Consider the following 23,081-nt stretch of genomic DNA (forward strand, 5'->3'; position numbering starts at 1 on the left):
ATTCTTTTCCCGTGAGTGGCAGGTTGTCACCTCATAATTTTGAGATGTATTCCATAAGACCATATCAAGCTTATTCTTTTTTTTGTTGGTTTTTCCAACAAGTCCGTTCGACCCTCCTCCTAAATATGCTTTTTCAAGCTCAATTGAGGTAGAAGATGTTGTTTTCTCCTTCGTTCTTTTGGTTCCATTATTTTATCTATTCCGGAGGCATTGTGGTGTTGCTCTTCTCACTCTTCATCTCTGATTGTCAGGACCATGTTCTTTTCATGCTCATCCTTTTAACCGGAGTGTCATGTCCTCTTTTCAAGTATCCTCTCATCCTGTCAAGATCATGTTCAATTCCTTCCATTTCCAACCGGAGTATTGTCGTAATTGATCTTTATCGTTCCTTGTGCTTCTCGTTTCAACCGGAGTGCTTGCATGTAATTCTTGTTCATTGCAACCTTTTTCTTATGTCTTTAACCTACAAGGTTCTAGTAATGTTCCTTGTTCCTCTTGTCTAACGGATTGTTTTCAACTTTGTTCATCTTCGTTGTATTCTTTCTTTCAATTTGTTCAACCTTGCAAGGTCCTTTGGTTTCACTCGTTTGTCAAAGAAGCAACTTAGTTTTACCTCTTCTCTTTCTCTTCCGTTTTCCCTCCGGTGCCATCCTAGATCTCGGGACGAGATCCTCTCGTAGTGGTGGAGTGTTGTAACTCCCCGAGACCGTTGCGCCAGGTGTCGTCCAGTTATTCGCTGTTGTTGCCTTGTCATTTGCTTGCGTGTTGCATCTTGTCATGTCATCATCCGCATTGCATCATCATGTTTTCAAAACTTGCATCCGTCCGGGTTCCCCAGTTCCGTCCGTTGTCCGTTCTGAGCCCAAACACACTTGCACGCGCCCGCGGCATGTCTGAAATAGTATTTTATAAGTGGTTGGGAAATGTTCTCGGAATGGGTTGAGAGTTGACGTGTGGTCTTGTTATAGTGTAGGTAGACCGCCTGCCAAGTTTCATCGCAATCGGATTTCGTTTGACGCCCCAACGTTTAACTATAGCGGCAATATAGCCGGTCTTTTCGTCAGACGTTTTCGGTCTCCGGAAACAGTCGTCGGGCCTCTCCTCTTCTCTCTTCTCAGCCCTTTTGCCTTCTGCACTACCTCTCACCGCCAGACCCTACCTAACCTCTCTCGTCAGTCCGCGGACCTCCTCCCGCGCGCGTCCAAAATCTGTCCCGGACCCGACCCGGACAGTCGTTACCGCTGTGTCCGGATCATCCCCAAACATCTACAAAACATCACTGTTTTCTTATTTGGACTCCCTATCCTATTTTTCCTGACCGTCCGATTTTGATCGGAGGGACAAGATACCCCCTAACCCGACCCCCTCAGTCGTAACAGTTGAGTCCGGATCAACCCTGAAATACCACAATACTTCTTTCGTTTCTTCTTTTGACTATCCAATTGACCCAGAGCCGTCCGATGACGATCAGACGCACCTAAAACTTCCCCCGTCTGCTATATATACATACAACCCTAAAATTTAGGGAGATGTCCCATCTTTTTCATCACCGCGCCGCCACTCCACCTGGTCTCTCCTTCCACCTCGGGATCTTCCCAGATCCAAATCCTCCCGCAGCCAACCATCTCCCTCCTAGTGTTCAGCCACGACCGAACCAGCAAGCCCCGTTCCCCCACCGCGCTCATGTTGTCGTGCATGTGTCCCTCGAGCCGGAGCTCGCCCGCAAGCAGAACCGCCGCCACTCGTCCGGTGCATCCCGGCGACCCACAGGACCAGAACCTCCGCCCTCGCGCTCCTTCTCCTACCGGCACCTTGTCCTGCTTCTCTCGTTCCCTTCCTCCTCTCTTTTTTTACTTGGCCATGCCTGGCCTGACTCTCTCCCCGTCGCCTACAGGAACCCGTCGGAGAGCACCTCGACCATACGGGACCGCAGGAGCGCCGGCCACCATGGTCCGCGGGTGAGCAAGCCCCCATGTGGCCCTCTCCCCCTCGTTCCCCTTTGTTTACTCTCTTCCTCACCTCACCTCGAGCTCCCTCTCTCTTGTTCGAATAGGTTGCACCGCACCTCTGCTTCGAGCTTTGATCCGCGCCTCCCCTTCCCGGATCTGAACTCAGGCGTCTCCCCGTGCTCCATTCCACCCATTCCGGCCGGCGTCCGTCGACCCCGTCACTGAAACCCCACCGCATCGTCTTCTACATCGCCACACACCTGCTGCTATTTCAGTTCTTAAGGAACAAGAGTAGCAGCGCCTCGTCCTCTCATCGTCTTCGCCCCCGGAGTAACCCACGTCACCGTCTTCGCTACTCGTGGGCCTCCCCTGCCCGACGCCATGGATGGCCGCCGCCCCACTGCTCCGACACCCAGTCGCCTGGCGCCGCCATGTTTCCCTGCCTCGCTTGCAAGTCCCTGGCGCTGCATCCCCTGCTTCCTTCAAGAGATGCGGACGACCGCGTTGACCCTTCCACGATCGAAGTAAGCAGGCCGGCCCAGTGCGCCCCTGCTGGCCTCACCTCACCACTGGACCGGGCCGAAGCCCGTGGTGAGCAGCCCAGTTCCATCGGTTTCGGCCGTGATGTGTTTTTTTTTCACAGGACGAATTTCTCTATTTACAGAAAACTGCATATTTACAGTATAGCCCCAAAACATCATGCATTTTATAACTCTCCAACCGTGCATCGGATTAAAACAAACTTAATATGAAAATTGCTTAGAATTTCATCTAGTTTAATAATATGTAACTTTCATCCATGTTTAAAATGTTGTTGGTTTAAATTTGCTTAAATAACTTGCTAAAATGATTTATTTCATAACTAAATAACCGTAACTCGGAATTTAATAAACTTTATATGTAAATGGGGTAGAAAAATGCCTAGTTTAACATGGTGGCATCACTTTGCATGTTTAACAACTCTAAAATTGTGTTTAGGGCAGAACACTACCATAACCAAAATATGCACATGAGGAGTTTCCGGACTTGTTGTTTGTTGTTCCAGCCTCATTTAAACATGCCTAAATAGGTAGTTTTCATTTGCTTCACCCCTTGCCATGTTAATCAACATTTAATATTGTTGGGTACATAAACGAGATCGAACTAAATAAGTCATGTGGTGTTTTCTTCAATATGCAACTCCGTTACATATTGAGCTCCACTTAAGTTGTAGTGTTGTTTGTTGCACTTTGCCATGCCATGCCATATATCATTAAACCGGACATGCATCATACTTGGTTGTGCATCATGCCATGTCCATGTGTTGTTTGTTTACCATGTTGTGTGCTTCTTTCCAGTGTTGCTTCTTCGGGTTGGTTCTGATAACGTCGTGTTGTGAGGATTCGTTCGACTACGTCTGTTTGTCTTCTTCATGGACTCGTTCTTCTTCCTTGCGGGATCTCAGGCAAGATGACCATACCCTCAAAATAACTTCTATCTTTGCTTGCTAGTTGCTCGCTCTTTTGCTATGCCTATGTTGCGATACCTACCACTTGCTTATCATGCCTCCCATATTGTGAAGCCAAGCCTCTAACCCACCTTGTCCTAGCAAACCATTGTTTGGCTATGTTACCGCTTTGCTCAGCCCCTCTTATAGCGTTGTTAGTTGCAGGTGAAGATTGAAGAGCACCGGGATGATGAAGATAGACACCGGAGAGGGATTCCCCCACCGGCAGGGTGCCGGAACGGCTCTATATTGGCTTTCGGTGGCTACGGAGGCTTCTGGCGGCGGAACTCCCGATCTATTCTGTTCCCCGATCATTTTAGGGTATATGGATATATATAGGTGGAAGAAATACACCAGGGGAGCCACGAGGGGCCCACGAGGGTGGATGGTGCGCCCAGGGGGTGGGCGCCCCCCTGCCTCATGGCTTCCTCATTGCTTCCCTTACGTACACTCCAAGTCTTCTGGGTTGCTTCCGTTCCGAAAATAAGTTCCGTGAAGTTTCCGGTCAATTGGACTCCGTTTGATTTTCCTTTTCTGTGATACTCTAAAACAAGGAAAACAGAAACTGGCACTGGGCTCTGGGTTAATAGGTTAGTCCCAAAAATCTTATAAAATAGCATATAAATGCATATAAAACATCCAAGGTTGATAATATAATAGCATGGAACAATCAAAAATTATAGATACGTTGGAGACGTATCAGTTGCGCTTGGTCTTGAGTCTTGGTGACTGTATGTCCCTGCAAGGCGGTTAGATGCAAGCACTCTACGTCCTTAGGTCCCGGCCCTCGAGCGAGCTTAGCCGCCGCTGGTATGCTAGGTCGTGATGCCCTGGTCAAGGCCAGGGGTGAGGGCTGGAGAGCCAGTAAGAGCTCCTGAGTTGCGATGCTCAGGAGCCCTCCTTTTAACGCACAAGTGAATTGCATAGGATGAATAGACCTGCGGTGGGCAGCAATCGAGCAGGTGACAGCAGTTGGTAGGTTGAGCATGGAGAGCAGGTCAACTTGGATAAACGCAGGCAGATACATGCCACCGGGTCCGGCCCGAGCGGCTAGGGGATGATACAGCCCGAGGGGCGCCCCCAACAAGGTAAGCTGAAGACATAAGCAAAAGGGATACATGCTGCAGGGACGGACCCACGCGGCCTGGGAATAATGCAGCCCGTGGGGCGCTCCCAGCTAAACGAGCTTGGAAGATGTCACCTGGTTCTGTAGACGAAGTAGAGTTGGTGTAGCTGAAGGCGCGCGTTGAAGAAATGAGTCCTCATGAGCCGCCAGAACCCTGAGCCTCGGGAGGCTCCGACAGTTCGGGAGGTTCCCTGAAGACCGTCTCCATCTCCTTCAGAACGGCGTGGTACCTGGCTTCCTGAGCCGCCAGGACACGTTGCATGTTGCGCTGATAGGCCGACGCCACACTCGGCAAGCCAAAGGGCATACGAATGTAGCTGTGCGGCGGGCCCTCGCAGCGGCCCACACGTGAAGGGCAGAAACGCTCCTGAGATGTGGCCATGTTGAGCCCTGGGACATCGATGCAGACGCGCAGCCCAACATCCTCGCCAGGATGCGGAGCTACGCCTTGTGGGCGACCGTCGCCGTGCATGGCTCTTGCTTCTTGTAGTTCCTGGGTGGTCTTAGTGATGAACTCCTGAGTGGTGGACATTCCTTGCCCTGTGCTCTCCTGAGGGTCGCGTGCCGCGAAGCACGCCTCCAAGTGATGCCCAAGCGCCTCCCTCGTGAGGTTGGCAAGGTTTGAGGCCCTCCAGAAGAGAGCCCCCAAGCCCTACCTAAGGAGAGCGCTGGGCGCGCCTTCCTATGCGATAGAGGGAGGCGCCCCTGGAGCGGGCGCTGGTCCTGACGTGGCTTCTGCCGCGATGCTGTCCTCCTGAGGTCCTGCACGGCGAGGCTGCTTCTTCTTGGCGATGGTCACCAGAGGGCCTTCATTTCTACTGTCGGGGTCATCGATTGCAGCGGCGTGAAAGGCGCGCTCAAGGGAGCACACTGCATCTCTCTCTTCACACGGGACCGTGATGATTCCTCCGCTTCCTGGCATCTTGAGAACGTTGTAGCCGTGATGAGTGACTGCCATGAACTTGGCCAGGGCCGGATACCCGAGGATGGCATTGTACGGCAGGCGGATGTGCGCGACGTCGAAGTCGATGAGCTCGGTGCGGTAGTTCTTGCGCTCCCCGAAGGTGACGGCAGGCGGACCTGCCCTATCAGCGTGGTGGAGTTGTCGGTCACTCCTGAGAAAGGCTTGGTGAGTAGGAGCTACTCATATGGCACTTGGAGGTTGTCGAACATGTCGACGGACAGGACGTTGAGCCCTGCGCCACCGTCGATGAGGGTCTTGGTGACCTGAGCGGGCGCGTGGCCTCAAGCTTGGGGAGCGACGCGTTCACCTCGTGAGCAAACTGCTTGAAGATACGCTGAGAGGCTGGGGCATGAGCACCACCCAAGATGCAGGAGATCGCACGCGACTCCTGGAAGCCCGCAGCCCCCTCGTCCTGGTGGTGGTCATCGTTCCTTCTTGGTGGCAGCAGCGGGGGAAGACCGGCGTTACCCTGGGGGCGAGCCCCTCGCGGCGGGTCCCTCCAGGCGCCCTCGCAAGGTTGGTCCTACCAGCGGTCCTCACGAGGTCGGTCGCGTCACTCCTGGCGCGGGCCACGGTCGTCCCAGAGTTCGCCTTCACGTCCTCCTCCGCGGCCGTAGCCCCGGTCATTGCGCTCGGGGCATCGACCGTAGCGTCCTTCTCGTATGGCTCTGAGCTCTTGACAGTCGCTGGTGTTGTGGGTGTCCAGGTTGTGGAAGGCGCAAAACGGTCGACCGTTCTTGGATGACTCGGGCTGATCCCTGCCCCGCTTGATGTCGGGCTCCGCTGCGAGCACAGCTACCTCCTTGCGCTTCACGTCCTTGGCCTTGGCCTTCTTCTCCTCTACGCCCATGGCTGGCGGCTCAAGAAGAGAGAGGTGCCCCTCCTCAGCTCTTGCGCACCTGGTCGCCAGGTTGAAAAGCTCCTGAGATGTGCAGAGCTCCTCGTGGATGGCGAGCTCTTCCTTCATCTTGACGTCATGGACGCCGTCGGAGAACGCGGAGACGATGACCTCGTTCATGACCTTGGGAATCTTGAGGCGGGTGTTGTTGAAGTGCTGGATGTACTTCTGGAGGGTCTCTCCTGGCTGCTGCCTGATGCGGCCGCGGCCGGTGAGCGGTCGCGAGTGCCCTGGAAGTTGGCGACGAAGCGGTCGCGCATCTCGTCCCAGGAGGAGATCGAGCCGTGCTGCAGGTCCAGGAGCCAAGAGCGAGCTCCATCCTTGAGAGCCATGGGAAACTAGTTCGCCATGACCTTTTCATCACCGTTGTCCGTTTCGATGCCCAGCTCATAGATCTGCAGGAACTCCGTGGGGTCGGCGGCACCATCGTAGCGAGGAGGCAGATCCGACTTGAACTTGCCCGGCCAGGCGACGCTACGCAGCTCGGGAGTGAAGGCGCGGCAGCCAACCATAGTTGGCGGGGCCCGCTTCGGAGGTGGAGCTTGGTCTTCACGGGGTCCGCGCTACACCGCCGCGGGCGGTGCGCGGTCTTGACGAGGTGGCGCGGGGAGCGCAGGTGCAGCTTCTCGCGGCCGCGGAATTTCTTGGCAGCTTCTCTCTTCACGCGCGTGCGCCTGGCGTGGCGGATCACGTCGCGGAGCCGCGCGCCTTGGTGCCAAGGCGATGTCTTGGGGCTGAGGTGGTGGAGGCGCGCCATGAGCCCCGTCGCCCGCGGCTGGTTGAGGGGGAGGCAGAGAGTGGGACGATGATGTAGACCGGACCTCGTGGCGAGATCCGATTCGTTGTTGCGGCCCGACCTTTCACGACACTCCACCTTCAGCAGTAGTAACCTCTCGCCCGCGCACGCGATGTACGCGAAATAGAGGGATTGAACCTTACGGTCCAGCACGAGAAAACCAATCTCGACGACGGCACTCACGCGCAAAACAATTTCCACGAAGAAAAATCGCAACAAAGAGGTTTTCTAAAGCTTCCTCCAAAACTTAGGGATTTTTAGACAGCTTCCCCAAAACTCGATACGTATGTCTACCCTAAAAACACATCATGTTTATTATCGAAATATAACCTCCCCTTTACAAAGGACTAGATAGGCTTTATATAATAGCCGCACCCTGACTTGGTCCAAAGACCTCACGCACGCACACCATAAGTAGCTTGGAAAGCAAGCATTTGCTACATATTTAAAAGAAAAGAACTCCTACGTATATGCTAAACCGACTTGATCTATCTAAGAAAACAAAAACTGCTAGTTCTGATGTGGCTTTTTCCCTGTCTGTGGTGGACCCCAGCCGACGTCCTTTAAGCTGAATAATTCCCAAATAAAAAGAATCCTCATGTTTATCTTTTCCTTGCGGGGTAGAAAAATAAGCGTAAATAATCTTCTTGTTTTAATTCTGGCGTAGTAGATAATTCTGCCAAGGAAACATTCACGATGGCTCGTGGACTCCTTCATGCCATCTTCTAATCGTGGCTTACCAAAATAATTAGGATGCTCTTTTCCTTGGTTTCCTCCACATGCACGTCTGATACGGTGGCATTTAATCTCAAACTGAACGCCCTTCTTTTCCTCATCTATGCACGTGGTCTCCAACACATCAGTTTGCATGACCATACCATTTACTAGTGCATGTTCATCTTCGTGACTTGGCCGTATGTAATCAGGTGTACATGCAGTGTATTTTGAACATTACCGGCTTCAGGCGAAACATCAAAGACCTCAGAATTTATATTACACTGGGTCGCATCATCCTCTCCCCCTTGAACAGAAACCGTCCTCGGTTTCGACTCAATCTTTATAACAATATTTTCATGTACGGATTGAATGGTGATCATAGAAATTTCAGTAGCTTCGACCATATTCTTTTTTGCATCTTCCTCTTCTTTTATCTTCTTCCGATGTTCTCTTCTCCAAGCAATAAAATAATTCTGACCCATGGGCATAAGGTTGTACTTCTTACCCTTCTTGACAGTATATACGTGTGTTTGACAATCATAAGCAACATCGTGCTCTTTGTACCATGGCTTGCCCAACAATAAGTGACATGAAACAATCGGTACCGGAATTACGTCACACAAAACCGTGCAAAGAAAATTTCCCAACAAAAACGGTACCTTTGTTTGGTGTGTGACACTGAGCTCTTCATGACCCCAACGAAACAAGTATGATTTTGCTCGTGGTGTCATTGGTAGATCTAGCTTCTCCACCATCTCGATGTTTGCAGCGTTGATCAAACTCATGTGGTCGATTGTCATGGCGCATGATCTCTCTTTTACCACAACACGAGTATGAAAAAGTCCATCCCATCGACCTTCCTCTTCCAATTGAAATCCATAGCTTAGCTTCCATGATAATCCAGTCATCTCTTGCACAGTGTCGTGAACAACCTTGCTCTGAATACCACCTGATGTAGACCGGACCTCGTGGCGAGATCCGATCCGTTGTTGCGGCTCGACCTTTCACGACACTCCACCTTCAGCAGTAGTAACCTCTCGCCCGCGCACGCGATGTACGCGAAATAGAGGAATTGAACCTTACGGTCCAGCACGAGAAAACCAATCTCGACGACGGCACTCACGCGCAAAACAATTTCCACGAAGAGAAATCGCAACAAAGAGGTTTTCTAAAGCTTCCTCCAAAACTTAGAGATTTTTAGACAGCTTCCCCAAAACTCGATACGGATGTCTACCCTAAAAATACATCGTGTTTATTATCGAAATATAACCTCCCCTTTACAAAGGACTAGATAGGCTTTATATAATAGCCGCACCCTGACTTGGTCCAAAGACCTCACGCACGCACACCATAAGTAGCTTGGAAAGCAAGCATTTGCTACATATTTAAAAGAAAAGATAACTCCTACGTATATGCTAAACCGGCTTGATCTATCTAAGAAAACAAAAACTGCTAGTTCTGATGTGGCTTTTTCCCTGTCTGTGGTGGACCCCAGCCGACGTCCTTTAAGCTGAATAATTCCCAAATAAAAAGAATCCTCATGTTTATCTTTTCCTTGCGGGATAGAAAAATAAACGTAAATAATCTTCTTGTTTTAATTCTGGCGTAGTAGATAATTCTGCCAAGGAAACATTCACGATGGCTCGTGGACTCCTTCATGCCATCTTCTAATCGTGGCTTACCAAAATAATTAGGATGCTCTTTTCCTTGGTTTCCTCCACATGCACGTCTGATACGGTGGCATTTAATCTCAAACTGAACGCCCTTCTTTTCCTCATCTATGCACGTGGTCTCCAACACATCAGTTTGCATGACCATACCATTTACTAGTGCATGTTCATCTTCGTGACTTGGCCGTATGTAATCAGGTGTACATGCAGTGTATTTTTGAACATTACCGGCTTCAGGCGAAACATCAAAGACCTCAGAATTTATATTACACTGGGTCGCATCATTCTCTCCCCCTTGAACAGAAACCGTCCTCGGTTTCGACTCAATCTTTATAACAATATTTTCATGTACGGATTGAATGGTGATCATAGAAATTTCAGTAGCTTCGACCATATTCTTTTTTGCATCTTCCTCTTCTTTTATCTTCTTCTGATGTTCTCTTCTCCAAGCAATAAAATAATTCTGACCCATGGGCATAAGGTCATACTTCTTACCCTTCTTGACAGTATATACGTGTGTTTGACAATCATAAGCAACATCGTGCTCTTTGTACCATGGCTTGCCCAACAATAAGTGACATGAAACCATCGGTACCGGAATTACGTCACACAAAACCGTGCGAAGAAAATTTCCCAACAAAAACGGTACCTTTGTTTGGTGTGTGACACTGAGCTCTTCATGACCCCAACGAAACAAGTATGGTTGTGCTCGTGGTGTCATTGGTAGATCTAGCTTCTCCACCATCTCGATGTTTGCAGCGTTGATCAAACTCATGTGGTCGATTGTCATGGCGCATGATCTCTCTTGTACCACAACATGAGTATGAAAAAGTCCATCCCATCGACCTTCCTCTTCCAATTGAAATCCATAGCTTAGCTTCCATGATAATCCAGTCATCTCTTGCACAATGTCGTGAACAACCTTGCTCTGAATACCACCTGATGTAGACCGGACCTCGTGGCGAGATCCGATCCGTTGTTGCGGCTCGACCTTTCACGACACTCCACCTTCAGCAGTAGTAACCTCTCGCCCGCGCACGCGATGTACGCGAAATAGAGGAATTGAACCTTACGGTCCAGCACGAGAAAACCAATCTCGACGACGGCACTCACGCGCAAAACAATTTCCACGAAGAGAAATCGCAACAAAGAGGTTTTCTAAAGCTTCCTCCAAAACTTAGAGATTTTTAGACAGCTTCCCCAAAACTCGATACGGATGTCTACCCTAAAAATACATCGTGTTTATTATCGAAATATAACCTCCCCTTTACAAAGGACTAGATAGGCTTTATATAATAGCCGCACCCTGACTTGGTCCAAAGACCTCACGCACGCACACCATAAGTAGCTTGGAAAGCAAGCATTTGCTACATATTTAAAAGAAAAGAACTCCTACGTATATGCTAAACCGACTTGATCTATCTAAGAAAACAAAAACTGCTAGTTCTGATGTGGCTTTTTCCCTGTCTGTGGTGGACCCCAGCCGACGTCCTTTAAGCTGAATAATTCCCAAATAAAAAGAATCCTCATGTTTATCTTTTCCTTGCGGGATAGAAAAATAAACGTAAATAATCTTCTTGTTTTAATTCTGGCGTAGTAGATAATTCTGCCAAGGAAACATTCACAATGGCTCGTGGACTCCTTCATGCCATCTTCTAATCGTGGCTTACCAAAATAATTAGGATGCTCTTTTCCTTGGTTTCCTCCACATGCACGTCTGATACGGTGGCATTTAATCTCAAACTGAACACCCTTCTTTTCCTCATCTATGCACGTGGTCTCCAACACATCAGTTTGCATGACCATACCATTTACTAGTGCATGTTCATCTTCGTGACTTGGCCGTATGTAATCGGGTGTACATGCAGTGTATTTTTGAACATTACCGACTTCAGGCGAAACATCAAAGACCTCAGAATTTATATTACACTGGGTCGCATCAGACGACGCCGGAGAGCCCCCCACGGCGCGGACGAGCTCGGCGACGGGTTCAAGCCACTCCTCATAGAGGTCGTCGATGGGGCGGTAGCGCAGGAGCTCGTTCAGTGCGAGGAGCGTGGCCCGTGCCTCCATGGGAGCGCGGTGTGCGTGAGACGAAGAACCGGCAGGGGTCAGCGATGGAGTGGCGGTGCGGCCGTCCTGCCGCACCGAAGGATGCAGCGAGGACGCCTGCTGCTTGTTCCCTGCTGGGCCGGTGACAGCGTTGTCGGCGGGGGACGGAGAACGGCGATGTGGCCCGCCGACGAGTGCCGTCTGAGCGACGCAGGTGGTGAGGGCAGCCCGACGCTCAGCTCGAGCACGGCGAGCGTCCGCCATGGAGACGACGGAGTGACGAACTGATGGAAGAGAGGCTACGGTGCACCACTACCTGGCGCGCCAAATATCGGATGTGGGGTTCCGGCAAACCCTTAAGGTTCGAACACTGGGGTGCGCACAAAGTCTTTCCCTCCTACCAATCCGCACCCTAACTCGCTAAGATCTCGCGGACGAACTCGACGAACTCGTAACACATGAAGACACAAGATTTATACTGGTTCAGGCCACCGTTGTGGTGTAATACCCTACTCCAGTATGATGGTGGTGGATTGCCTCTAGGGCAGATGATGAACAGTACAAGAGAAGAACAACCTCCTGAGGTTGAGGTGTTCTTGAGTTTGGTGAGCTTGTGTGTGTGGATGGTCCGAATGATCCCTCATAAATGATCCCTTTCTCACTAAGGTGGTGGCTAGTCCTATTTATATTGGCCCTGGTCTTCTTCCCAAATATCGAGCGGGAAGGGAGCCAACAATGGCGGGATAATTCGAAGGGGGACAGCTAGTACAAGCTATTCTGATAAAAGTGGTCTTCGCCTGCGAAAAGCTTTGTGGTGACGTCGTCTTCGGCTTCACGATGACCTCCGTCTTGCCGTCCTTCTAGTCTTGGTCTCGTTGCACCAATATGACAACTTTTGCCTTATGCCTCGGTACTTTTCGCCTGCGCTGGCCTCCTTAGCACCAAAAAGAAAATAAGGACGCTGCGCATGCTGGCGCCCGCCTGGTGTCGTGCGTCATGGCTCACGTCACGAGGGTCTCGTGAGGTTTGGCCCGCCTTGATATCTCCGCTCCTCGTGAGCCTGCCCGGCTAGGCCATTTCCGAGGAGGTCTTGCATCGTCCGTCTCGCGAGGCTTGGACCCTCGTGAGGGTCTTTGATGCTTTGCTGGTTAAGATGGACCGTACGGCCTGCTGACTCAACCATGCCGTGGGCCGCAGACAGACAAGTTTGAAACCCCATTCTCATAACGCCGACAGTCAGTGATCTGCGCAAGCCCGAGCAGACGTTGAGGCGGGCGGAGGGCGGCGCGCGTGCGTCGGGTCAGAGGCCTCGAACAGGACGTACGTTTGTTTGTTGTTGGCTCGTGTTAGCCTTTTATCATGGGCGCGGCCGTGATCCGCTCGGTCGGTTCCAGGCCCACGGCGCGTTGTATGGGCCGTGCCGCTGGCCCAACACATCCATCCACCAGACAGGACGAAACGCCAAAAAATAATTATTTTTGACATGACGCCAAAACAATTTATGGCGGCGGGCGGGGCAGACATAGCACGGCTACACGGGATGCGGATCCTGTCTCTTCTGCCCCGTTCGCCCAAGATACGTACGGCCGCTCATCCTGTGCCCTCCCCGATTTCCATGGATCCGGCGTCCACCAGCCAGCCTGCAGCGACAACGATCAAATTTATATTTAACCCGGCCGGCTTGCACAATCCTGGGGACTCTGTCAGTGGGAGTGAAGTCCTGCTTGCTAGCTGCTGCTGCGAATTCACTCGCTTCAAATCTCAAAAAGCACAGTTGGACACCTCTTCGTGGCGCTGGTTGGACTCCGTTGACGCTTGGTGGACAAGCACTTGTGACGCCGGCACGTTAAACCGTCAAGCCAAAGCCTTCCTCATCATGCTTGTGACGTGGACAATTTGAAATGAGTGAAATGCAAGAGTGTTTAGGTTTTAAAGCGCTCCATCGACTATTTTGCTTAACACCATCTCGAAGCCAACCTTTGGGTTACCGCCGGTGCAAAAACAAAAAAAATAGAATCTTTCATATTACAAGAGTAATAATTCATATGGTGTCATCGGTGAATTGTAACAAACTTTATTCTCTTTTATTTATAATGGATGAGGCAAAGCTTCTGCCTCCATTTAAAAAAAAAACACCCGGCCGGCTGAAGTCGTGAGGTCCATTACTCTGCAGCCGTATACCACTGTGCAAAATATTATCGTCAGCGATGCACCGATGAAACGGGACGGACAGGGAATAAAGAAAACAAAACACGATTAAGTTCGATTCCGGCCGGCCGGCCAAGACGCTTGTGCGTGGAAGGCGGCGGCAGGATCGACCGATCTGGTCGCCAGATCCTCCGATTCAATCCAATCCAATCAATCTAGCAGCTACGCTAGGAGCGACTTATTATTGAACAGATGGTACAATACTGATCATATCACATGCATGCACACCTTGGCCCCCCGGTCCAGCAGCTAGGCTAGCTGATGGAAGCACGTACGCATGCATGCACAGGGTGTTTGTTTTCATAGATTTATTGGTCTAGCGACTTAAATAAGTCTCTATAAATACCATCTAAACTAAACAGAAGGGACTTATAGGAACTTAAAGTGGGCATTTGAGATATATAAAATAAAACTCTCAAAAAGAGATTTATAGAGACTTATAGTTGTAATATAGTCTTATAGAGACTTATAAGTCCCGGAAACCAAACAGATAAAGACTTTTTAGGAACTTGAGACTTATAAGTTCGGACTAAAAAAAGTCTTAGAACTTATAAACCAAACAAGACCTCAGTTGCTTGCGTTGCATGCCCACGACCGCAGGCCACAGTTGCCCATGCAACAACCAACAATGCTGCGTACGTTACTGCTAGCTGCAGCTACTCATTCATCCACGGGCCAGATCTACACCTTGTACCAATGCAGGCAACACGCTGGCCTTACTACTAGCCACCGTACCTGGCACACTGACTGCGTCCATCTCCTAGCCAATCCACGCAGCTAGCTAAGTGATCAAGCGCTAGCTAGCGGTACAGTCTACAGTGTGGCAGTAACTTCACCAGCTACAATGGTGGATGGAGATGTGCGAGCGGAAGGGAGATAGACGGCATCACGTGTGCGTGGACGGGGACCGGGCGTCGGCTCCATGCATGTTACGCATCCGTGCGCGCGTACACAACCAATACAGCTACGTGACGTGCCTCTGCTGCGTACCTCTCCCCATCTCCATCTCGATCTCAGCTATCTGTTTCGGCTATTGATGATCGTGATGGAGCCAACAAATGGTCCCGTGAGACAACGATCCATCTCCCGGCCGGCTGCTTTTGGGGAGCCGGGGAGGCGGATCATAGCGGTGCTCGACCTAATCCGCTTTGAGAGAAGAAAAGAAAGATCGTTGCATGTTTGCTGTCGAATCCGCCGGTCCGTTGCTATAGCATTGTGCCCCGGTGTTAGACTATGTATAGCTTCTGTACCTATATACGTATATGGTACATATTGTAACACAACCATTATATATAATGAGATAAGCCATCCTTAAAGGGTTGTGCTGGTTCCCCAAAACTTATTGTCTTACATGGTATCACGCTAGGTTACGATCGCTTCCGCTTCTAAACCCTAATACCCGCACCGCCGCCGCAGCCGCCGCCGCCTTCACCGCCGCCGCCGCGCCACCGATCGCGCCGCCGCCATGTCGAGCGCCGCCACCACCGGTTCCACTGCTGCGGGCTTCCTCCCGGCCTCTCTTGCGGCTCTGCTCAACCTCCCGCTCGATGCCGTCTCTGTTCCGGCTCCGATCGGGACAAGGAGCATCGGCTCCGTCTTCTCCACGCCGCCGGCGCCCTCGCTTGGGCGTGACCTCGTGGTCCACACCGCGGCGCCGCCGTCCGCTGCGGACTCCGCAGGCGTCGTCCCGCCGCTCCTGCCGCAAGCGGATCACACTGCCCCGCTGGCGGGGTTGGCGGCGTCCGCCCCGGCCGCGGGCCTTGCGGCGTCCGCACCGGCCGCGAGCTTTGCGGCGCCCGCCCTGGCTGCGGTCCCGCCTCCTCCCGCATCGGCTTCGGTGCCTCCGGCTGCCTCCATGGTGTTTGCACCCCAGGCAGCCTCCTCGATGGGATTGTCTTCGCCGCCGCCGTTTCACTTCGGTCATCTCATCACCATCAAGCTCTCCGCCGACAACTACATCTTCTGGCGTGCGCAGGTTCTCCCGCTCTTGGGGAGTCACTACCTGCTAGGCTACGTCGACGGATCGCTTCCCTGCCCACCCGCGCTGGTAGACAGCGTGCACGGTCCGGTCTACAATCCGGCCCATCGCGTCTGGACGGGGCAGGACCAGGCGAACCTCTCCTCCATCCAGGGGTCGCTCTCGCCGGCAGTTGCCGGCCTTGTTGTCTTCGCGAAGACGTCTCATGAGGCCTGGACCATCCTTGAGCGCACCTTTGCAGCGCAGTCCCAGGCTCGTGTCTCTGCACTCCGTCGTCAGCTTGGAGAGTGTCAGAAGCTTGACTCCACTGCCACTGAGTTCTACAACAAGGTCAAGGGCCTCGCCGACACATTGGCCTCCATTGGACAGCCCCTCACCGACTCCGAGTTCAACTCGTTTATTGTCAATGGTCTTGATGAGGAGTATGATGCCTTAGTCGAGATCATCAACGAGCGGGGCAACTCGACACCCATGCTGGCACACGAGGTTTTCTCTCGGCTCCTTCTCACTGAGCAACGGGTCGAGACTCGCCGCACCAGGGGCACTGGCTCCCTCTCGGCCAACGCCGCCACCAAGGGTGGCCGCTCTTCTTCATCACCCCGGTCTCCCTTGGGGCTGCCACCGTCGCCCGCCTCGGCCCCCCCACCTACTGCGACCTTACCGGGGGCTGGCGGTCCACGTGTGTGTCAGCTTTGTGGCCGCGATGGGCACTGGGCCTCCAAGTGTCATAAGCGCTTCCAGCGAAGCTTCCTTGGTCTTGGCAATGACGGCAAAGATACACGCAACAATGCCCGTCAGGTCGCCATGGCTGATCGTCCCGCGCCGCAGAAGCAACAGGGACACACTCAGTCCTACTCCATCGATCCACACTGGTACATGGACTCTGGGGCGACAGAGCATCTAACCAGCGAGATGGGGAAGCTTCACACTCGTGAACCCTATCATGGCTCCGACAAGATCCACACCGCCAATGGAGCAGGTATGCACATCTCTCATATTGGTCAAGCATCTCTTCTCACTAGACATGCCAATAGGAGTCTTCAGCTTCGCAATGTTCTTCGAGTTCCATCTGTGACCCGTAATCTTCTTTCAGTTCCTAAACTCACACGTGATAATAATGTGCTTTGTGAATTTCACCCTTTTGATCTTTTTATTAAGGATCGGGGCACGAGGGACATTCTTCTTAGTGGGCGGTTGTGCCAGGGCCTCTACCGTCTGGAGCATCCTGGTGTCGCTCGTGTTTTCAGTGGAGTTCGGGTCTCTCCGTCACAGTGGCATGCTCGTCTTGGTCACCCGGCCACACCTATTGTCCGTCATATTTTGCGTCGTCATGAGCTTCCTAGTTTGTCTAGTCATAAAGATGTAGCAGTGTGTGATGCTTGTCAGCAGGGGAAGAGTCATCAACTTCCTTTTTCGGAGTCCAGTCGTGAGGTGAAACATCCTTTAGAACTTGTGTTTTCAGATGTATGGGGTCCTGCTCAGACTTCTGTCAGTGGTCATAATTACTATATCAGTTTCGTTGATGCTTATAGTCGCTTTACCTGGCTTTACCTTATTAAACGCAAATCTGATGTGTTTGATATTTTTGTTCAGTTTCAAAAACATGTTGAACGTCTTCTCAAGCACAAAATTGTTCATGTCCAGTCAGACTGGGGGGGCGAGTATCGCAACCTCAACTCTTTCTTTCAGTCGCTTGGGATAGCTCATCGTTTAGCATGTCCACATACACATCAGCAGAATGGTTCAGTCGAACGTAAGCATCGTCATATTGTTGAAGCTGGTCTTACTCTTTTGGCCCATGCATCTGTTCCGTTTCGGTTTTGGAGTGATGCTTTCACCACTGCATGCTTTCTCATCAACCGTACTCCTACTCGTGTTTTAAACATGAAGACTCCCATTGAGGTTCTCCTTAATGAACAACCTGATTATACCTTTCTCAAGGTATTTGGGTGTGCTTGCTGGCCGCATCTTCGTCCATATAACAAGCGCAAGCTTGAGTTTCGTTCTAAGAAGTGTGTTTTTCTTGGCTATAGCTCTCTTCATAAAGGTTACAAATGTCTTCATGTTCCCACTAATCGTGTCTATATATCTCGGGACGTCGTGTTTGATGAGCATGTTTTTCCCTTTGCCAACCTTCCTGTGTCCACTGTCGAACCACCATCCCTGCATTCATCCTCTGTTGCTTCTGACCAATTTGATGATGTTGCATACTCTCCTTTGCTGTTACCTAACCATGGTGCAGGAACCGGACGTGGAGCTCGTTTGGAGCTGTTGGAGGATTCACCATCATCATCGTCGTCTTCTGGTGGGCACGTCGATCGCCCTATGTTGCATGGCATCGATTCGCGTGCCCATGCATGGTCACCCGACGAGCCCGTCGCGCCGAGCATCTCCACTGCTCGGTCCGTTTCGCCAGCGGCCGCCGAGTCGCCCGCGGCTCGGCCCGTCACGCCGTCTTCGCCTGCGGCTCGGCCCGTCACGCCGTCTTCGCCCGCGGCTCGGGTCCTCACGTCGCCTTCATCAGCGGATCGGCCCGCGACACCGGCCGCGCCACGGCCCACTATGCCGAGCTCGCCATCGGCCCGGTCTGTGATGCCGGAGTCGCCAGCTGCTTCGTCTGCTCTGCCGGTTTCGCCGGTGGGTCGGCCTTCTTCGCCAACCGAGTCCGAGGCTACCGTGACTGGCTCCTCGTCACCGGCTGACTCGTCAACGTCGCCGTCCTCCAGCCCGTTGCAGGCTGCTCCGTCGACCTCGGTGGTTCCTGTGTCCCGACCACATACACGCAGTCGCAGTGGCATTTTCAAACCTAAGGAACGTAAGGATGGTACGGTTGCTTGGTTGGCTGCTTGTTTGGCTGCTGCTGTTGCGGATCCATCTTCTGAGCCTCGCTCATATCAGGCTGCCCTGCGCATTCCACATTGGCGAGAGGCTATGGAGCAGGAGTTTCATGCTCTTCTTCGTAACAAGACATGGACTCTCGTTCCTCCACCACCACGGGTAAATGTTATTGACTCAAAATGGGTATTCAAAGTGAAGAAGCATTCGGATGGATCTATTGAGCGTTACAAAGCGCGACTTGTTGCTCGCGGTTTTCGGCAGCGTCATGGTCTTGACTATGAGGACACCTTCAGTCCTGTCGTCAAGCCTACCACTATTCGGCTTCTTCTCTCCATTGCTGTTTCTCGTGGTTGGTCACTTCGTCAACTTGATGTGCAGAATGCTTTTCTACATGGATTTTTGGAGGAAGAGGTTTATATGAAACAGCCGCCTGGTTTCTCTGATCCTGATCGTCCTGACTATATCTGTCGTCTTTCCAAAGCACTATATGGTTTGAAGCAAGCTCCTCGTGCCTGGCATGCCCGCCTTGCCTCTGCCCTTCGTGCTCATGGGTTTGTGCCGTCTACTGCTGACACTTCGTTATTTCTTCTACAGAAGCCAGAAGTCACTATGTATCTTTTGGTATATGTCGATGATATTATCCTTGTCAGCTCTTCTCAGTATGCTGCTGATGCTCTTGTCTGCTCTCTTGGTGCTGATTTTGCGGTCAAAGATCTTGGGAAGCTTCACTACTTTCTTGGAGTTGAGGTCACTTCTCGTGCTACTGGTCTTGTCCTTACGCAGAAGAAGTACTCCTTGGAGTTGTTACAGAGAGCTGGCATGCTGAAGTGCAAACCGACCACCACACCCATGTCGTCTACCGACAAGATAACAGCTGTTGATGGTGAGCTTTTGTCTCCTGCGGATGCCACAGAGTACAGGAGCATTGTTGGTGGACTTCAGTACTTGACGATCACGAGACCAGATATCTCTTATGCTGTTAACAGGGTTTGTCAGTATCTTCAGGCTCCCAGAGATACTCATTGGGCTGCTGTTAAACGCATTCTTCGTTATGTTCAGTTCACCCTGACATTTGGTATGCATATTCGGCCGACTTCCTCTCGGGTCCTTTCGGCCTTCTCTGATGCAGATTGGGCTGGTAGCCCAGATGACAGGCGATCCACGGGGGGTTATGCAGTATTCTTTGGCTCTAATTTGATCGCCTGGAGTGCTCGGAAACAGGCTACTGTGTCACGTAGCAGTACTGAAGCTGAGTACAAGGCTGTGGCTAATGCTACTGCAGAGATTATTTGGGTGCAGTCTTTGCTTCAGGAGTTGGGTTTGTCTCAACCACAGCCTCCTATTCTTTGGTGTGATAACATCGGTGCTACATACCTTTCTGCAAATCCAGTATTTCATGCCCGAATGAAACACATTGAAGTTGACTATCACTTTGTACGGGAACGTGTATCACAGAAGCAACTCCAGATCAAGTTTATCTCATCTAAGGATCAACTTGCAGACATCTTCACTAAGTCTTTACCGCTGCCACAGTTTGAGGCTTATAGGCGCAATCTTACCCTTCTCAGTTCTTTAGAAAGTGGCTAAGATTGAGGGAGGGTGTTAGACTATGTATAGCTTCTGTACCTATGTACGTATATGGTACATATTGTAACACAACCATTATATATAATGAGATAAGCCACCCCTAGAGGGTTGTGCTGGTTCCCCAAAACTTATTGTCTTACACCCGGCGACAGCGAAATGTACTTGTGTACAAAGCCGGAAGACACTGTTCACTGCTGGCCGTACAGTGTGTTTTTACTTCTGTAGCTGTTGGTGACAATGTGATCTGCGTACCCCATGACCGTGAAAGGAAGATGCATGTACGTGTGCGTGAGACGACCGCTCAAGAGAACATCGACTTAGAAGTAGAGTAAAATGTCTAGGTCAAAGTTTGAAACAATGGACGCTAGCTAGCTAGTGCATGGCCAGCCAAATGTACAATCACCGCGTGTAGGGACACATTTCTGGTTGGCATTTATGTACTCCACATGCAATGTGTGCACTACCGGCAGTGGTACTTTAGATCTTCAATGTGTGCTGTTGCGTCCGGGTTGCACGGTGGATCATGTGAACCATGATCGACCGCGCATGCATACGCACCGCCAACCGGGCTATAACGTACGTGTGCACCCAACACCACACCACACATATGTCTGGTCTCGGGCTCTCTGATTTTTCTTACTAGACGTACGCCTTTCCCTCCACTTCTTCCTTCAAGGTGCCTGCGTACCACTGGTACTAGAAGACGACGTTGCATGCAGCAGTAAGCCGAGCGACATCACCATGCAGTAGGACAACGCATGGCAAATCATTGGAGCCATGGCGTAACCCGGCAGCCGGCCTGTGGCATCTTTCTCTTAGATAACAACGTGAAGCTAGCTAGTCACATAAGTTGTGCTCAATGAGACAATGACAAGAGCAGCAGCAGGTCCACGGAGCATGATGAGAGCTGGAGGGGAGCACGTCGAGCGGTGCTCTCAGTTTTTTTTTTTTTAGGATCCGGTGCTCCGAGATGTAGGGATTGGCAGGAGCGGAAGGAGGACGGCGACGGCAGGAGCAATTCTTTTAGCTCGTGAGTCGCGACGTGAAATTACTCTGAGAAAAAAATGCAGAATATGAAAAAGTTGGCCCATGCAGGTCTCGAACCTGCGACCTTGGCCTTATATTAGGACCACGCTCTGACCAGCTGAGCTAATAGGCCAGTTTAATTACATAATTAATGGATTCCTTATTAAATATTTCTCAAAAATAAATAACAAATAATAAATAAATGACTACTCCATTCGAATATATAAGGCCTAATGTGCTTTTCGAGATTGCCTTTGACCATGGGTTGTAGTAATAATATACAACATGCATGCTACACAAAACACATCGCTAAATTCAAATGTGAAAGGAGTTTCTAATGATATAATAATCAATCGTCACAGGCACTCAGCTGCAATATGGACTTCAAGAAATAATGTGAGAGTGTAAGGTTGAGCCATGTATTAGTAAATTAGTACTTCATACTAACTACTCCTAGTTGCTACTACCTCCGTCCTGGTTAACTAGTTCTTCTCGTATTTTGGATCACTTTTATCATAATTTTAATCAATAAATATATGTTATACATAATAAAAAATAATATTATTAAAAACTACAATCAAATATGTATCCAATAATTTTTTTTGTGACAAGCATTAACATTTTCCAGTAAAATATGTGGTTGAACTTTGACTCAAAATATGATGGGGACTAATAAATCAGGATACAGGTAGTTTAAATGTTGGTTATTAGGTTGGCTATACGTGATATGACAACTTCATATAGCCGATTGTTGGCTACACTATTAACTATGCTCTAAGGTGATGTAAGGGGGCTATAAGGATTTAAATAATATATTTTTACTGAGTTGGAGCAAAGAGAAGAGAAGCTGAATTGGAGCAAAGAGAAGAGAACCAGGCTACAGATTCATACCCAGCTGCAACACGTGCTCCTAGATCCTCGATGTATGTTGTTACATCTGGGTTGCACAGTCGATCATGTGAACCATGCTCAACCACGCATGCATATGCACCACCAACCGCGAGCTACGTACGTGTGCACCCAACGACAATAGCTACATGTAAGTCGCATGAATTTACCAATGAAATTGGGTCAGTCGAATTTGGTAAGAATAAGCAAGCTCGTCGGAGGGAGGGAAGGAAGGAAGGAGCAGCTGTCGGTCTATCTTAAAGGTGCGGCAGGTGCAGGGGGTCATCAGCCTCCTTGTCCATCTTAGGGCATCTCCAGCCGCGCCCCCAACAGGCCCCCAGGCCACTTTTTCGGCGTCGACGCCGAAAAAACGGCCCAGTCGCGCCCCCAGGACGTCGAAAATCGCCGGTTAGGACCTTTTTTCCGCCCGGCGGTCACAGGCCGAACCCGACGCGCTGGGGAGCAGTTGGGGGCTCCGGCGCTAGGGAAAAGCACGCCTGGCCCACACCGACAGGGGAAATGTCAAGGTTTTCTTCCCCCGACTCGCCTCGCACCCTCCCGCGCCCTCGCACGCCTGGTTTTCTTCCCCTCGGCCACCACTAGCTATATCCCGGCGACGGCCGCCGCCCTACTCCGCTAGATAGCCATTCCCCGCCGGAAAATAGCAGCGCTTCGCCGCGGCAGCCCCTCCCACAGCAGCTGGGCGTTTCCGGCCGCCGTTTCCGGCCGCGGAGGCACGGTTTAGCGGCGGGTACACGCCCACCGAGCGCAAGGTGTTCGGCGTTTTGCCTGTCTCGGCGATGGACACGGATGACGAGGAAGAGCTCGCCGCGCTGCTGGAGGAGGAAGCCGCGGTCGACGTCCAGGAAGAAGAGCATCTCATGGTGCTCGCCGCCCT

At 51.2% G+C, this 23,081-nt stretch overlaps 1 non-coding gene across 1 annotated transcript; it reads right to left on the reverse strand.

The window, feature by feature from the left end:
* Nucleotides 1-21,352: 21,352 nt before the first annotated feature.
* On the reverse strand, nt 21,353-21,428 carry TRNAI-AAU (transfer RNA isoleucine (anticodon AAU)). The gene has a single exon. It is a non-coding gene; the product is annotated as a tRNA-Ile (tRNA).
* Nucleotides 21,429-23,081: the final 1,653 nt, after the last annotated feature.

Source organism: Triticum aestivum, chromosome 4A, assembly GCF_018294505.1.
Source record: "Triticum aestivum cultivar Chinese Spring chromosome 4A, IWGSC CS RefSeq v2.1, whole genome shotgun sequence".
NCBI lineage: Eukaryota > Viridiplantae > Streptophyta > Magnoliopsida > Poales > Poaceae > Triticum > Triticum aestivum.